Here is a 19,273-nt window from a genome sequence, read left to right as displayed (position 1 = left end):
CACCCTCATTTCTCTCTCACCTCCTTCACTCCTAACATTGTCACTCTGCACCTGCATTTCTCTCTCTCACCTCCTTCACTCCTAACATTGTCACTCTCCACCCTCATTTCTCTCTCACCTCCTTCACTCCTAACATTGTCACTCTCCACCCTCATTTCTCTCTCACCTCCTTCACTCCTAACATTGTCACTCTCCACCCTCATTTCTCTCTCACCTCCTTCACTCCTAACATTGTCACTCTCCACCCTCACTTCTCTCTCACCTCCTTCACTCCTAACATTGTCACGCTCCACCTGCATTACTCTCTCTCACCTCCTTCACTCCTAACATTGTCACTCTCCTCCTGCATTTCTCTCTCTCACCTCCTTCACTCCTAACATTGTAACTCTCAACCTGCATTTCTCTCTCTCACCTCCTTCACTCCTAACATTGTCACTCTCCACCCTCATTTCTCTCTCACCTCCTTCACTCCTAACATTGTCACTCTCCACCTGCATTTCTCTCTCTCACCTCCTTCACTCCACACATTGTCACTCTCCACCTGCATTTCTCTCTCTCACCTCCTTCACTCCTGACATTGTCACTCTCCACCTGCATTTCTCTCTCTCACCTCCTTCACTCCTAACATTGTCACTCTCCACCCTCATTTCTCTCTCACCTCCTTCACTCCTAACATTGTCACTCTCCACCTGCATTTCTCTCTCTCACCTCCGTCACTCCTAACATTGTCACTCTCCACCTGCATTTCTCTCTCTCACCTCCTTCACTCCTAACATTGTCACTCTCCACCTGCATTTCTCTCTCTCATCTCCTTCACTCCGAACATTTTCACTCTCCACCTGCATTTCTCTCTCACCTCCTTCATTCCTACCATTGTCACTCTCCACCCTCATTTCGCTCTCACCTCCTTCACTCCTAACATTGTCACTCTCCACCTGCATTACTCTCTCTCACCTCCATTACTCTCTCTCACCTCCTTCACTCCTAACATTATCACTCTCCACCTGCATTTCTCTCTCTCACCTCCTTCACTCCTAACATTGTCACTCTCCACCTGCATTTCTCTCTCTCACGTCCTTCACTCCTAACATTGTCACTCTCCACCTGCATTTCTCTCTCTCATCTCCTTCACTCCGAACATTTTCACTCTCCACCTACATTTCTCTCTCACCTCCTTCATTCCTACCATTGTCACTCTCCACCCTCATTTCACTCTCACCTCCTTCACTCCTAACATTGTCACTCTCCACCTGCAAATCATCTCTCTCACCTCCTTCACTCCTAACATTGTCACTCTCCACCTGCATTTCTCTCTCTCACCTCCTTCACTCCTAACATTGTCACTCTCCACCTGCATTTCTCTCTCTCACCTCCTTCACTCCTAACATTATCACTCTCCACCTGCATTTCTCTCTCTCATCTCCTTCACTCCGAACATTTTCACTCTCCACCTACATTTCTCTCTCACCTCCTTCACTCCTAACATTGTCACTCTCCACCCTCATTTCACTCTCACCTCCTTCACTCCTAACATTGTCACTCTCCACCTGCATTTCTCTCTCTCACCTCCTTCACTCCTAACATTATCACTCTCCACCTGCATTTCTCTCTCTCACCTCCTTCACTCCTAACATAGTCACTCTCCACCTGCATTTCTCTCTCTCACCTCCTTCACTCCTAACATTATCACTCTCCACCTGCATTTCTCTCTCTCATCTCCTTCACTCCGAACATTTTCACTCTCCACCTACATTTCTCTCTCACCTCCTTCATTGCTACCATTGTCACTCTCCACCCTCATTTCACTCTCACCTCCTTCACTCCTAACATTGTCACTCTCTACCCTCATTTCTCTCTCACCTCCTTCACTCCTAACATTGTCACTCTCCACCCTCATTTCTCTCTCACCTCCTTCACTCCTAACATTATCACTCTCCTCCTGCATTTCTCTCTCTCACCTCCTTCACTCCTACCATTGTCACTCTCCACCTGCATTTCTCTCTCTCACCTCCTTCACTCCTAACATTTTCACTCTCCACCTGCATTTCTCTCTCTCATCTCCTTCACTCCGAACATTTTCACTCTCCACCTACATTTCTCTCTCACCTCCTTCATTCCTACCATTGTCACTCTCCACCCTCATTTCACTCTCACCTCCTTCACTCCTAACATTGTCACTCTCCACCTGCATTACTCTCTCTCACCTCCTTCATTCCCACCATTGTCACTCTCCACCCTCATTTCACTCTCACCTCCTTCACTCCTAACATTGTCACTCTCCACCCTCATTTCTCTCTCACCTCCTTCACTCCTAACATTGTCACTCTCCACCCTCACTTCTCTCTCACCTCCTTCACTCCTAACATTGTCACGCTTCACCTGCATTACTCTCTCTCACCTCCTTCACTCCTAACATTGTCACTCTCCTCCTGCATTTCTCTCTCTCACCTCCTTCACTCCTAACATTGTAACTCTCAACCTGCATTTCTCTCTCTCACCTCCTTCACTCCTAACATTGTCACTCTCCACCCTCATTTCACTCTCACCTCCTTCACTCCTAACATTGTCACTCTGCACCTGCATTTCTCTCTCTCACCTCCTTCACTCCTAACATTGTCACTCTCCACCCTCATTTCTCTCTCACCTCCTTCACTCCTAACATTGTCACTCTCCACCCTCATTTCTCTCTCACCTCCTTCACTCCTAACATTGTCACTCTCCACCCTCATTTCTCTCTCACCTCCTTCACTCCTAACATTGTCACTCTCCACCCTCACTTCTCTCTCACCTCCTTCACTCCTAACATTGTCACGCTCCACCTGCATTACTCTCTCTCACCTCCTTCACTCCTAACATTGTCACTCTCCTCCTGCATTTCTCTCTCTCACCTCCTTCACTCCTAACATTGTAACTCTCAACCTGCATTTCTCTCTCTCACCTCCTTCACTCCTAACATTGTCACTCTCCACCCTCATTTCTCTCTCACCTCCTTCACTCCTAACATTGTCACTCTCCACCTGCATTTCTCTCTCTCACCTCCTTCACTCCACACATTGTCACTCTCCACCTGCATTTCTCTCTCTCACCTCCTTCACTCCTAACATTGTCACTCTCCTCCTGCATTTCTCTCTCTCACCTCCTTCACTCCTAACATTGTAACTCTCAACCTGCATTTCTCTCTCTCACCTCCTTCACTCCTAACATTGTCACTCTCCACCCTCATTTCTCTCTCACCTCCTTCACTCCTAACATTGTCACTCTCCACCTGCATTTCTCTCTCTCACCTCCTTCACTCCACACATTGTCACTCTCCACCTGCATTTCTCTCTCTCACCTCCTTCACTCCTAACATTGTCACTCTCCACCTGCATTTCTCTCTCTCACCTCCTTCACTCCTAACATTGTCACTCTCCACCCTCATTTCTCTCTCACCTCCTTCACTCCTAACATTGTCACTCTCCACCTGCATTTCTCTCTCTCACCTCCGTCACTCCTAACATTGTCACTCTCCACCTGCATTTCTCTCTCTCACCTCCTTCACTCCTAACATTGTCACTCTCCACCTGCATTTCTCTCTCTCATCTCCTTCACTCTGAACATTTTCACTCTCCACCTACATTTCTCTCTCACCTCCTTCATTCCTACCATTGTCACTCTCCACCCTCATTTCGCTCTCACCTCCTTCACTCCTAACATTGTCACTCTCCACCTGCATTACTCTATCTCACCTCCATTACTCTCTCTCACCTCCTTCACTCCTAACATTATCACTCTCCACCTGCATTTCTCTCTCTCACCTCCTTCACTCCTAACATTGTCACTCTCCACCTGCATTTCTCTCTCTCATCTCCTTCACTCCGAACATTTTCACTCTCCACCTACATTTCTCTCTCACCTCCTTCATTCCTACCATTGTCACTCTCCACCCTCATTTCACTCTCACCTCCTTCACTCCTAACATTGTCACTCTCCACCTGCATTACTCTCTCTCACCTCCTTCACTCCTAATATTATCACTCTCCACCTGCATTACTCTCTCTCACCTCCTTCACTCCTAACATTGTCACTCTCCACCTGCATTTCTCTCTCTCACCTCCTTCACTCCTAACATTGTCACTCTCCACCTGCATTTCTCTCTCTCACCTCCTTCACTCCTAACATTATCACTCTCCACCTGCATTTCTCTCTCTCATCTCCTTCACTCCGAACATTTTCACTCTCCACCTACATTTCTCTCTCACCTCCTTCACTCCTAACATTTCACTCTCCACCCTCACTTCTCTCTCACCTCCTTCACTCCTAACATTGTCACGCTCCACCTGCATTACTCTCTCTCACCTCCTTCACTCCTAACATTTTCACTCTCCACCTACATTTCTCTCTCACCTCCTTCATTCCTACCATTTCACTCTCACCTCCTTCACTCCTAACATTGTCCCTCTCCACCTGCATTACTCTCTCTCACCTCCTTCACTCCTAACATTTTCACTCTCCACCTGCATTTCTCTCTCTCACCTCCTTCACTCCTAACATTGTCACTCTCCACCCTCATTTCACTCTCACCTCCTTCACTCCTAACATTGTCACTCTCCACCTGCATTACTCTCTCACCTCCTTCACTCCTAACATTGTCACTCTCCACCTGCATTTCTCTCTCTCACCTCCTTCACTCCGAACATTTTCACTCTCCACCTACATTTCTCTCCCACCTCCTTCATTCCTACCATTGTCACTCTCCACCCTCATTTCACTCTCACCTCCTTCACTCCTAACATTGTCACTCTCCACCTGCATTACTCTCTCTCACCTCCTTCACTCCTAACATTGTCACTCTCCACCTGCATTTCTCTCTCTCACCTCCTTCACTCCTAACATTATCACTCTCCAGCTGCATTTCTCTCTCTCACCTCCTTCACCCCTAAGATTGTCACTCTCCACCTGCATTTCTCTCTCTCACCTCCTTCACTCCTAACATTGTCACTCTCCACCTGCATTTCTCTCTCTCATCTCCTTCACTCCGAACATTTTCTCTCTCCACCTACATTTCTCTCTCATCTCCTTCATTCCTACCATTGTCACTCTCCACCCTCATTTCGCTCTCACCTCCTTCACTCCTAACATTGTCACTCTCCACCTGCATTACTCTCTCTCACCTCCTTCACACCTAACATTGTCACTCTCCACCTGCATTTCTCTCTCTCACCTACTTCACTCCTAACATTGTCACTCTCCACCTGCATTTCTCTCGCTCACCTCCTTCACTCCTAAGATTGTCACTCTCCACCTGCATTTCTCTATCTCACCTCCTTCACTCCGAACATTGTCACTCTCCACCTGCATTTCTCTCTCACCTCCTTCACTCCTAACATTTTCACTCTCCACCTGCATTTCTCTCTCTCATCTCCTTCACTCCGAACATTTTCACTCTCCACCTACATTTCTCTCTCACCTCCTTCATTCCTACCATTGTCACTCTCCACCCTCATTTCACTCTCACCTCCTTCACTCCTAACATTCTCACTCTCCACCTGCATTACTCTCTCTCACCTCCTTCATTCCCACCATTGCCACTCTCCACCCTCATTTCACTCTCACCTCCTTCACTCCTAACATTGTCACTCTCCACCCTCATTTCTCTCTCACCTCCTTCACTCCTAACATTGTCACTCTCCACCTGCATTACTCTCTCTCACCTCCTTCACTCCTAACATTGTCACTCTCCTCCTGCATTTCTCTCTCTCACCTCCTTCACTCCTAACATTGTAACTCTCAACCTGCATTTCTCTCTCACCTCCTTCACTCCTAACATTGTCAACTCCACCTGCATTTCTCTCTCTCACCTCCTTCACTCCTAACATTGTCACTCTCCACCTGCATTTCTCTCTCTCACCTCCTTCACTCCTAAGACTGTCACTCTCGACCTGCATTTCTCTATCTCACCTCCTTCACTCCGAACATTGTCACTCTCCACCTGCATTTCTCTCTCACCTCCTTCACTCCTGACATTGTCACTCTTCACCCTCATTTCTCTCTCACCACCTTCACTCCTAACATTGTCACTCTCCACCTGCATTTCTCTCTCTCACCTCCTTCACTCCTAACATTATCACTCTCCACCTGCATTTCTCTCTCTCACCTCCTTCACTCCTAACATTGTCACTCTCCACCTGCATTTCTCTCTCTCACCTCCTTCACTCCTAACATTGTCACTCTCCACCTGCATTTCTCTCTCTCATCTCCTTCACTCCGAACATTTTCACTCTCCACCTACATTTCTCTCTCACCTCCTTCATTCCTACCATTGTCACTCTCCACCCTCATTTCACTCTCACCTCCTTCACTCCTAACATTGTCACTCTCCACCTGCATTACTCTCTCTCACCTCCTTCACTCCTAACATTGTCACTCTCCACCTGCATTTCTCTCTCTCACCTCCTTCACTCCTAACATTGTCACTCTCCACCTGCATTTCTCTCTCTCACCTCCTTCACTCCTAACATTATCACTCTCCACCTGCATTTCTCTCTCTCATCTCCTTCACTCCGAACATTTTCACTCTCCACTTACATTTCTCTCTCACCTCCTTCACTCCTAACATTGTCACTCTCCACCTGCATTACTCTCTCTCACCTCCTTCACTCCTAACATTTTCACTCTCCACCTGCATTTCTCTCTCTCATCTCCTTCACTCCGAACATTTTCACTCTCCACCTACATTTCTCTCTCACCTCCTTCATTCCTACCATTGTCACTCTCCACCCTCATTTCACTCTCACCTCCTTCACTCCTAACATTGTCACTCTCCACCTGCATTACTCTCTCTCACCTCCTTCATTCCCACCATTGTCACTCTCCACCCTCATTTCACTCTCACCTCCTTCACTCCTAACATTGTCACTCTCCACCCTCATTTCTTTCTCACCTCCTTCACTCCTAACATTGTCACTCTCCACCTGCATTTCTCTCTCTCACCTCCTTCACTCCTAACATTGTAACTCTCAACCTGCATTTCTCTCTCTCACCTCCTTCACTCCTAACATTGTCACTCTCCACCTGCATTTCTCTCTCTCACCTCCTTCACTCCTAACATTGTCACTCTCCACCTGCATTTCTCTCTCTCACCTCCTTCACTCCTAACATTGTCACTCTCCACCTGCATTTCTCTCTCTCATCTCCTTCACTCCGAATATTTTCACTCTCCACCTACATTTCTCTCTCACCTCCGTCATTCCTACCATTGTCACTCTCCACCCTCATATCACTCTCACCTCCTTCACTCCTAACATTGTCACTCTCCACCTGCATTACTCTCTCTCACCTCCTTCACTCCTAACATTGTCAACCTCCACCTGCATTTCTCTCTCTCACCTCCTTCACTCCTAACATTGTCACTCTCCACCTGCATTTCTCTCTCTCGCCTCCTTCACTCGTTACATTATCACTCTCCACCTGCATTTCTCTCTCTCACCTCCTTCACTACGAACATTTTCATTCTCCACCTACATTTCTCTCTCACCTCCTTCACTCCTACCATTGTCACTCTCCACCTGCATTACTCTCTCTCACCTCCTTCACTCCTAACATTTTCACTCTCCACCTGCATTTCTCTCTCTCATCTCCTTCACTCCGAACATTTTCACTCTCCACCTACATTTCTCTCTCACCTCCTTCATTCCTACCATTGTCACTCTCCACCCTCATTTCACTCTCACCTCCTTCACTCCTAACATTGTCACTCTCCACCTGCATTACTCTCTCTCACCTCCTTCATTCCCACCATTGTCACTCTCCACCCTCATTTCACTCTCACCTCCTTCACTCCTAACATTGTCACTCTCCACCCTCATTTCTCTCTCACCTCCTTCACTCCTCACATTGTCACTCTCCACCCTCACTTCTCTCTCACCTCCTTCACTCCTAACATTGTCACGCTTCACCTGCATTACTCTCTCTCACCTCCTTCACTCCTAACATTGTCACTCTCCTCCTGCATTTCTCTCTCTCACCTCCTTCACTCCTAACATTGTAACTCTCAACCTGCATTTCTCTCTCTCACCTCCTTCACTCCTAACATTGTCACTCTCCACCCTCATTTCTCTCTCACCTCCTTCACTCCTAACATTGTCACTCTGCACCTGCATTTCTCTCTCTCACCTCCTTCACTCCTAACATTGTCACTCTCCACCCTCATTTCTCTCTCACCTCCTTCACTCCTAACATTGTCACTCTCCACCCTCATTTCTCTCTCACCTCCTTCACTCCTAACATTGTCACTCTCCACCCTCATTTCTCTCTCACCTCCTTCACTCCTAACATTGTCACTCTCCACCCTCACTTCTCTCTCACCTCCTTCACTCCTAACATTGTCACGCTCCACCTGCATTACTCTCTCTCACCTCCTTCACTCCTAACATTGTCACTCTCCTCCTGCATTTCTCTCTCTCACCTCCTTCACTCCTAACATTGTAACTCTCAACCTGCATTTCTCTCTCTCACCTCCTTCACTCCTAACATTGTCACTCTCCACCCTCATTTCTCTCTCACCTCCTTCACTCCTAACATTGTCACTCTCCACCTGCATTTCTCTCTCTCACCTCCTTCACTCCACACATTGTCACTCTCCACCTGCATTTCTCTCTCTCACCTCCTTCACTCCTGACATTGTCACTCTCCACCTGCATTTCTCTCTCTCACCTCCTTCACTCCTAACATTGTCACTCTCCACCCTCATTTCTCTCTCACCTCCTTCACTCCTAACATTGTCACTCTCCACCTGCATTTCTCTCTCTCACCTCCGTCACTCCTAACATTGTCACTCTCCACCTGCATTTCTCTCTCTCACCTCCTTCACTCCTAACATTGTCACTCTCCACCTGCATTTCTCTCTCTCATCTCCTTCACTCCGAACATTTTCACTCTCCACCTGCATTTCTCTCTCACCTCCTTCATTCCTACCATTGTCACTCTCCACCCTCATTTCGCTCTCACCTCCTTCACTCCTAACATTGTCACTCTCCACCTGCATTACTCTCTCTCACCTCCATTACTCTCTCTCACCTCCTTCACTCCTAACATTATCACTCTCCACCTGCATTTCTCTCTCTCACCTCCTTCACTCCTAACATTGTCACTCTCCACCTGCATTTCTCTCTCTCACGTCCTTCACTCCTAACATTGTCACTCTCCACCTGCATTTCTCTCTCTCATCTCCTTCACTCCGAACATTTTCACTCTCCACCTACATTTCTCTCTCACCTCCTTCATTCCTACCATTGTCACTCTCCACCCTCATTTCACTCTCACCTCCTTCACTCCTAACATTGTCACTCTCCACCTGCAAATCATCTCTCTCACCTCCTTCACTCCTAACATTGTCACTCTCCACCTGCATTTCTCTCTCTCACCTCCTTCACTCCTAACATTGTCACTCTCCACCTGCATTTCTCTCTCTCACCTCCTTCACTCCTAACATTATCACTCTCCACCTGCATTTCTCTCTCTCATCTCCTTCACTCCGAACATTTTCACTCTCCACCTACATTTCTCTCTCACCTCCTTCACTCCTAACATTGTCACTCTCCACCCTCATTTCACTCTCACCTCCTTCACTCCTAACATTGTCACTCTCCACCTGCATTTCTCTCTCTCACCTCCTTCACTCCTAACATTATCACTCTCCACCTGCATTTCTCTCTCTCACCTCCTTCACTCCTAACATAGTCACTCTCCACCTGCATTTCTCTCTCTCACCTCCTTCACTCCTAACATTATCACTCTCCACCTGCATTTCTCTCTCTCATCTCCTTCACTCCGAACATTTTCACTCTCCACCTACATTTCTCTCTCACCTCCTTCATTGCTACCATTGTCACTCTCCACCCTCATTTCACTCTCACCTCCTTCACTCCTAACATTGTCACTCTCTACCCTCATTTCTCTCTCACCTCCTTCACTCCTAACATTGTCACTCTCCACCCTCATTTCTCTCTCACCTCCTTCACTCCTAACATTATCACTCTCCTCCTGCATTTCTCTCTCTCACCTCCTTCACTCCTACCATTGTCACTCTCCACCTGCATTACTCTCTCTCACCTCCTTCACTCCTAACATTTTCACTCTCCACCTGCATTTCTCTCTCTCATCTCCTTCACTCCGAACATTTTCACTCTCCACCTACATTTCTCTCTCACCTCCTTCATTCCTACCATTGTCACTCTCCACCCTCATTTCACTCTCACCTCCTTCACTCCTAACATTGTCACTCTCCACCTGCATTACTCTCTCTCACCTCCTTCATTCCCACCATTGTCACTCTCCACCCTCATTTCACTCTCACCTCCTTCACTCCTAACATTGTCACTCTCCACCCTCATTTCTCTCTCACCTCCTTCACTCCTAACATTGTCACTCTCCACCCTCACTTCTCTCTCACCTCCTTCACTCCTAACATTGTCACGCTTCACCTGCATTACTCTCTCTCACCTCCTTCACTCCTAACATTGTCACTCTCCTCCTGCATTTCTCTCTCTCACCTCCTTCACTCCTAACATTGTAACTCTCAACCTGCATTTCCCTCTCTCACCTCCTTCACTCCTAACATTGTCACTCTCCACCCTCATTTCACTCTCACCTCCTTCACTCCTAACATTGTCACTCTGCACCTGCATTTCTCTCTCTCACCTCCTTCACTCCTAACATTGTCACTCTCCACCCTCATTTCTCTCTCACCTCCTTCACTCCTAACATTGTCACTCTCCACCCTCATTTCTCTCTCACCTCCTTCACTCCTAACATTGTCACTCTCCACCCTCATTTCTCTCTCACCTCCTTCACTCCTAACATTGTCACTCTCCACCCTCACTTCTCTCTCACCTCCTTCACTCCTAACATTGTCACGCTCCACCTGCATTACTCTCTCTCACCTCCTTCACTCCTAACATTGTCACTCTCCTCCTGCATTTCTCTCTCTCACCTCCTTCACTCCTAACATTGTAACTCTCAACCTGCATTTCTCTCTCTCACCTCCTTCACTCCTAACATTGTCACTCTCCACCCTCATTTCTCTCTCACCTCCTTCACTCCTAACATTGTCACTCTCCACCTGCATTTCTCTCTCTCACCTCCTTCACTCCACACATTGTCACTCTCCACCTGCATTTCTCTCTCTCACCTCCTTCACTCCTAACATTGTCACTCTCCTCCTGCATTTCTCTCTCTCACCTCCTTCACTCCTAACATTGTAACTCTCAACCTGCATTTCTCTCTCTCACCTCCTTCACTCCTAACATTGTCACTCTCCACCCTCATTTCTCTCTCACCTCCTTCACTCCTAACATTGTCACTCTCCACCTGCATTTCTCTCTCTCACCTCCTTCACTCCACACATTGTCACTCTCCACCTGCATTTCTCTCTCTCACCTCCTTCACTCCTAACATTGTCACTCTCCACCTGCATTTCTCTCTCTCACCTCCTTCACTCCTAACATTGTCACTCTCCACCCTCATTTCTCTCTCACCTCCTTCACTCCTAACATTGTCACTCTCCACCTGCATTTCTCTCTCTCACCTCCGTCACTCCTAACATTGTCACTCTCCACCTGCATTTCTCTCTCTCACCTCCTTCACTCCTAACATTGTCACTCTCCACCTGCATTTCTCTCTCTCATCTCCTTCACTCTGAACATTTTCACTCTCCACCTACATTTCTCTCTCACCTCCTTCATTCCTACCATTGTCACTCTCCACCCTCATTTCGCTCTCACCTCCTTCACTCCTAACATTGTCACTCTCCACCTGCATTACTCTATCTCACCTCCATTACTCTCTCTCACCTCCTTCACTCCTAACATTATCACTCTCCACCTGCATTTCTCTCTCTCACCTCCTTCACTCCTAACATTGTCACTCTCCACCTGCATTTCTCTCTCTCATCTCCTTCACTCCGAACATTTTCACTCTCCACCTACATTTCTCTCTCACCTCCTTCATTCCTACCATTGTCACTCTCCACCCTCATTTCACTCTCACCTCCTTCACTCCTAACATTGTCACTCTCCACCTGCATTACTCTCTCTCACCTCCTTCACTCCTAATATTGTCACTCTCCACCTGCATTACTCTCTCTCACCTCCTTCACTCCTAACATTGTCACTCTCCACCTGCATTTCTCTCTCTCACCTCCTTCACTCCTAACATTGTCACTCTCCACCTGCATTTCTCTCTCTCACCTCCTTCACTCCTAACATTATCACTCTCCACCTGCATTTCTCTCTCTCATCTCCTTCACTCCGAACATTTTCACTCTCCACCTACATTTCTCTCTCACCTCCTTCACTCCTAACATTTCACTCTCCACCCTCACTTCTCTCTCACCTCCTTCACTCCTAACATTGTCACGCTCCACCTGCATTACTCTCTCTCACCTCCTTCACTCCTAACATTTTCACTCTCCACCTACATTTCTCTCTCACCTCCTTCATTCCTACCATTTCACTCTCACCTCCTTCACTCCTAACATTGTCCCTCTCCACCTGCATTACTCTCTCTCACCTCCTTCACTCCTAACATTTTCACTCTCCACCTGCATTTCTCTCTCTCACCTCCTTCACTCCTAACATTGTCACTCTCCACCCTCATTTCACTCTCACCTCCTTCACTCCTAACATTGTCACTCTCCACCTGCATTACTCTCTCACCTCCTTCACTCCTAACATTGTCACTCTCCACCTGCATTTCTCTCTCTCACCTCCTTCACTCCGAACATTTTCACTCTCCACCTACATTTCTCTCCCACCTCCTTCATTCCTACCATTGTCACTCTCCACCCTCATTTCACTCTCACCTCCTTCACTCCTAACATTGTCACTCTCCACCTGCATTACTCTCTCTCACCTCCTTCACTCCTAACATTATCACTCTCCACCTGCATTTCTCTCTCTCACCTCCTTCACTCCTAACATAGTCACTCTCCACCTGCATTTCTCTCTCTCACCTCCTTCACTCCTAACATTATCACTCTCCACCTGCATTTCTCTCTCTCATCTCCTTCACTCCGAACATTTTCACTCTCCACCTACATTTCTCTCTCACCTCCTTCATTCCTACCATTGTCACTCTCCACCCTCATTTCACTCTCACCTCCTTCACTCCTAACATTGTCACTCTCTACCCTCATTTCTCTCTCACCTCCTTCACTCCTAACATTGTCACTCTCCACCCTCATTTCTCTCTCACCTCCTTCACTCCTAACATTATCACTCTCCTCCTGCATTTCTCTCTCTCACCTCCTTCACTCCTAACATTGTAACTCTCAACCTGCATTTCTCTCTCTCACCTCCTTCACTCCTAACATTGTCACTCTCCACCTGCATTTCTCTCTCACCTCCTTCACTCCTAACATTGTCACTCTCCACCTGCATTTCTCTCTCTCACCTCATTCACTCCTAACATTGTCACTCTCCACCTGCATTTCTCTCTTTCACCTCCTTCACTCCTAAGATTGTCACTCTCCACCTGCATTTCTCTATCTCACCTCCTTCACTCCGAACATTGTCACTCTCCACCTGCATTTCTCTCTCACCTCCTTCACTCCTGACATTGTCACTCTCCACCCTCATATCTCTCTCACCTCCTTCACTCCGAACATTGTCACTCTCCACCTGCATTTCTCTCTCTCACCTCCTTCACTCCTAACATTGTCACTCTCCACCTGCATTTCTCTCTCTCACCTCCTTCACTCCTAACATTGTCACTCTCCACCTGCATTTCTCTCTCTCATCTCCTTCACTCCGAACATTGTCACTCTCCACCTGCATTTCTCTCTCTCACCTCCTTCACTCCTAACATTGTCACTCTCAACCTGCATTTCTCTCTCTCACCTCCTTCACTCCTAACATTGTCACTCTCCACCTGCATTTCTCTCTCTCATCTCCTTCACTCCAAACATTTTCACTCTCCACCTACATTTCTCTCTCACCTCCTTCATTCCTACCATTTCACTCTCACCTCCTTCACTCCTAACATTGTCCCTCTCCACCTGCATTACTCTCTCTCACCTCCTTCACTCCTAACATTTTCACTCTCCACCTGCATTTCTCTCTCTCACCTCCTTCACTCCTAACATTGTCACTCTCCACCCTCATTTCACTCTCACCTCCTTCACTCCTAACATTGTCACTCTCCACCTGCATTACTCTCTCACCTCCTTCACTCCTAACATTGTCACTCTCCACCTGCATTTCTCTCTCTCACCTCCTTCACTCCGAACATTGTCACTCTCAACCTGCATTTCTCTCTCTCACCTCCTTCACTCCTAACATTGTCACTCTCCACCTGCATTTCTCTCTCTCATCTCCTTCACTCCAAACATTTTCACTCTCCACCTACATTTCTCTCTCACCTCCTTCATTCCTACCATTTCACTCTCACCTCCTTCACTCCTAACATTGTCCCTCTCCACCTGCATTACTCTCTCTCACCTCCTTCACTCCTAACATTTTCACTCTCCACCTGCATTTCTCTCTCTCACCTCCTTCACTCCTAACATTGTCACTCTCCACCCTCATTTCACTCTCACCTCCTTCACTCCTAACATTGTCACTCTCCACCTGCATTACTCTCTCACCTCCTTCACTCCTAACATTGTCACTCTCCACCTGCATTACTCTCTCTCACCTCCTTCACTCCTAACATTGTCACTCTCCACCTGCATTACTCTCTCTCACCTCCTTCACTCCTAACATTGTCACTCTCCACCTGCATTTCTCTCTCTCACCTCCTTCACTCCTAACATTGTCACTCTCCACCCTCATTTCTCTCTCACCTCCTTCACTCCTAACATTGTCACTCTCCACCTGCATTTCTCTCTCTCACCTTCTTCACTCCTAACATTGACACTCTCCACCCTCATTTCTCTCTCACCTCCTTCGCTCCTAACATTGTCACTCTCCACCTGCATTTCACTCTCACCTCCTTCACTCCTAACATTGTCACTCTGCACCTGAATTTCTCTCTCTCGAATCTCCTTTACTCCTAACATCCTGGTGATTCTTCTCTGCACCCTCTCCAGTGCAATCACATCCTTCCTGTAATGTGGTGCCCTGAACTGTACACAGTACTCCAGCTGTGGCCTAACAAGCATTTGAAATAGCTCCATCATAACCTCCCTGCTCTTATATTCTGTGACTTGGCTAATAAAGTCAAGTATCCCATATCCCTTCCTAACCACCTTCCCTACCTGTTCTGCTGCCTTCAGTGATCTATGGACAAGTACACCAAGGTCCTTCTGACTTTCTGTACTTCCTAGGGTCCTACCATCCATTGTATATTCCCTTGCCTTGTTAGTCCTCCCAAAATGCATTAACGCACACTTTTCAGGATTAAACTCCATTTGCCACTGCTCCGCCCATCTTACTAGCCCATCTATATCTCCCTTTAATCTAAGGATTTCCTCCTCACTATTTACAACACCACCAATTTATGTGTCATCTGCGAACTTACTGATCATACCTCCTATATTCACATCTAAATCATTCCTTATGATCATGGCTGATCATCCAACTCAGTAACCTGTTCCTGCTTTCGCCCCATACCCTTTGATCACTTTGGACCCAAGAGCTATATCTAACTTCTTCTTGAAAACATAGAATCTTTTGGCCTCAACTGCATTCTGTGGTAGCGAATTCCACAGGCTCACCACTCTGGATGAAGTAATTTCTTCTCATCACAGTCCTGAAAGGTTTATCCCGTATCCTGAGACTATGACCCCTGGTTCTGGACTCCCCCACCATTGGGAACATCCTTCCTGCATCTAACCTGTCAAGTCCTGCAAGAATTTTATAGGTTTCTATGAGATTCCCCCCTCACTCTTCTGAACTCCAGTGAATATAATCCCAACCGACTCAATCTCTCCTCATACATCAGTCCCGCCATCCCAGGAATCAGTCTGGTAAACCTTCGCTGCAGTCCCTCTATAGCAAGAACATCCTTCCTCAGATAAGGAGACCAAAACTGCACACAATATTCCAGGTGTGGCCTCACCAAGGCCCTGTATAATTGCAGCAAGACATCCCTGCTCCTGTACACGAATCCTCTCGCTATGAAGGCCAACATACCATTTGCCTTTTTTTAATGCTTGTTGCACCTGCATGCTTACCTTCAGTGACTGGTGTACGAGAACACCCAGGTCTCGCTGCATATTCCCCTCTCTTAGTTTATAGCCGTTCAGATAATAATCTGCCTTCTTGTTTTTGCTACCAAAGTGGATAACCTCACATTTATCCACATTATACTGCATCTGCCATGCATTAGCCCACTCACTCAACTTGTCCAAATCACCCTGAAGCCTCTCTGCATCCTCCTCACAACCTACCCTCCCACCCAGTTTTGTGTCATCTGCAAATTTGGAGATATTACATTTAGTTCCCTCATCTAAATCATTAATATATATGGAACTGACAAATCGATTGGGAGCCGGCCCAGGGATTGGGAGCTGGCCTATGGATTGGGTGTCGGCTCATGGTTTGGGACCTGGTTCATGGAATAGGAACTAGCCCAGGGATGGAATTTGGCCCACAGATTGGGAACTGACTCATGGATTGGGAACTAGCAAATGGATTGGAAGCTGGCCCAGGGATTGGGAGCTGGCCCAGGGATTGGGAGTCTGCCCATACATTGGGAGCTGAAGCAGGAATTGGAAGCTGGTGCATGGATTGGGAGCTGGCCCACGGATTGGCAACTGGACCACGGATGGGGAATTGACCCACAGTTTGAGAGCTGGTGAGGGACTGGAGTTGGCCATTGGATGGGAAGCTGGATAGTCTGACCTTAGGGAGAACAGCAAGGCACAGAAAGAACCATTATGACAAGAGTGACGGCCGGAAATATGAAATAAAACCCAAAAATGGTGGAAAGAGGTCAGATCGCACCTGAAAGAGAAAGACATTTTTCTCTTTCAGAACTCAAACCCGATAATCTGTCCCTTGATGCAGAGCTTGAAACACACGCAGGGAAAGCAGCTACCACCTTTGGCCAACTTGCAAAATACTCATGCGGGCCTGTTTCTGTGCTGTATAACTCTATGACTCTATAACACCAAGTTGACCCTTCGGACCAAGCAGATGGTTTATAAGGCCTGTGTTCTCAGCACCTTGCTGTATGGCTGTGAAACCTGGGCGACTTACAGCTACCAGGAAAAGAAGCTCAATAGTTTCCATCTTCTCTGTCTGAGGCGCAATATGGGTATGTCCTGGCAGGACAAAATCACAAATGTGGCAATTCTCTCAAAGGCAGAGCTCGCAGGTGTGTTGACACTGATCAAACAGAAGCAGCTTTGGTGGATTGGACACATCTTCAGGATGGAAGACGGTCGCATATCCAAGGACCTTCTGTTTGTGAGGTATCCAGGGCCAGACGACCAGTGGGATGCCCAGAGCTCTGCTTCAAGGATGCTTGCAGGCATGACATGAAGGCCTAAATGTCAACTATCACACCTGGGAGACACAAGCTGGCCAAAGAGGGAAATGGCAACACATCTTGTGGACTGGCGTGCACTACCACGACGACCAACTGCTACAGCAGCTTGGTAACAGGCGCCAACATCAAAAACAACTCACAGTGTTACTTGGCAGCTTCACATGCAGTACTTGTCGCAGAACCTTTCAAGGATTGGCCTTCATAGCCATCAGCAAAGCTGCACCAAGAGAAGGCACCCCACCTAAATGGAATGTTTGCTGCATGTCCATCATCTTTCGTAGATGGAAGGATGCCGACCATCTCAATCGACATTTGGGTAATTTAATTCCCCTATTTCACTTCTCTATAGTTCTTGTACATCTCCATTATTTACCCACAGATTTGCTCCTCTATCTCTCTCTCTCACTATTTGGAGGCCTATAGATTACTCCAGTAGTGAGATCATCCAAAACTCTGCTGCCTGTGTCGTAACCGACCAAATCCCATTCACCTATCACCCGTGTGCTCATTAACTTACATTGGCTCCTGGTCAAGAAAATCCTTGATTTTAAAATTCTCATCTTTGTTTTCAAATCCCTCCATGGCCTCACCCCTCCCTATCTCTGTAATCTCCTCCAGCCCCACAACCCTCTGAGATATCTGCACTCCTCTAATTTTGGCCTCTTGAGCACCGCCAATTTTAATTGCTCCACCATTCAGATGCTAGGGCTCTATGCTGTGGAATTTTCTCTCTCTACCTCGCTGCCTTGTTTTCCTCCTTTAAGACACTCCTATGACCAAGCTTTTGGTCATCTGACCAGTGGCTCGGTGTCATATTTTGTTTTATAACATGCCAAGCGATTTGAAGCATTTTATTCCATTTAAGGTGCTATATAAACATAAGTTATTATTTGTTGTTGTTATTGTTGTTCTCCAACAGTGATAGCCACTGTGGAAACCGGTCAGATGGGCCATTAAGATTGCCCAGGTTACTTATCCACCCTGGAGCTGCCAGAAGCTGATTGTTCCTGATTCAAATCTGTTCTATTGAGCAGGCAGTAAGGACAGCCACCCAGAACTGGCGGGGTCCTTCTTTACATATGTCAAGTCCCAATGACGCCACTGGGACATGACTGCAATTTTAGATGGATGGTGGTTTGCCCACCGGGTAAAACAGCAGGGAGAGGAGCAAGTCTAGAAGAGGCCCAAACAGGTAAGTTATTTTACTTAGCTTGCAGAGCTAAGAGGAGTTGGAGTCCTGCTCAGGGCCTCACAAGCAATTCTTAAGCCTCCCCCGCTGTGGACTCACACCCCACCTGTCCACTGCCCACCCCAATCCCACTTCCCAAATGCGAGACCCTTTCAGATGGCCCTGGGAGCCACTATTCACCAAGTAGAACAGGTGAGAGGCAGTCAGTCACAATTTAGGTCCATGAGTTAAATCAGCCCAGGCCTAGTTTCTGGATCAGTGGGTGAGTTTCTAACTATGCACCCTCCCAAATCTTGCCCAGAATTGAACTCAGAGCCCCAGTGTCACTACTCTACAGTACTTCTGCCCATTAAGGACAGTTCAGCTTCACTCTATATAAAATTGTGTAGTATTAACCCTAGGAGTGCTTGATACTGATGTTGGGTGGTAAATATGGAAAGTGTTCTACTCTCAAGCGCTGTTATTTCTAAACATTGCAATTACAAAAAAAATCTGAAAATATAAGTGTTCCAAATATTTCTAAATGCAATCTGAATATTTTAAAAGATTGCCTCAGCTTTATATCAATATATGGCAGGAATGCCGAACATTTCTCATTTAAGGGGCGGCGCA

At 47.1% G+C, this 19,273-nt stretch overlaps 1 protein-coding gene across 1 annotated transcript in view; it reads right to left on the bottom strand.

Moving 5' to 3' along the window:
- LOC137367175 (dynein axonemal heavy chain 6-like) overlaps positions 1-19,273 on the bottom strand; it is a 1,370,791-nt gene that overhangs the window by 660,960 nt on the left and 690,558 nt on the right. The gene's annotated exons all lie outside the window — the stretch shown is intronic.

The sequence above is a fragment of the Heterodontus francisci genome, chromosome 3 (assembly GCF_036365525.1).
Source record: "Heterodontus francisci isolate sHetFra1 chromosome 3, sHetFra1.hap1, whole genome shotgun sequence".
Lineage (NCBI taxonomy): Eukaryota > Metazoa > Chordata > Chondrichthyes > Heterodontiformes > Heterodontidae > Heterodontus > Heterodontus francisci.
This window is presented reverse-complemented; position numbering and strand designations above follow the sequence as displayed.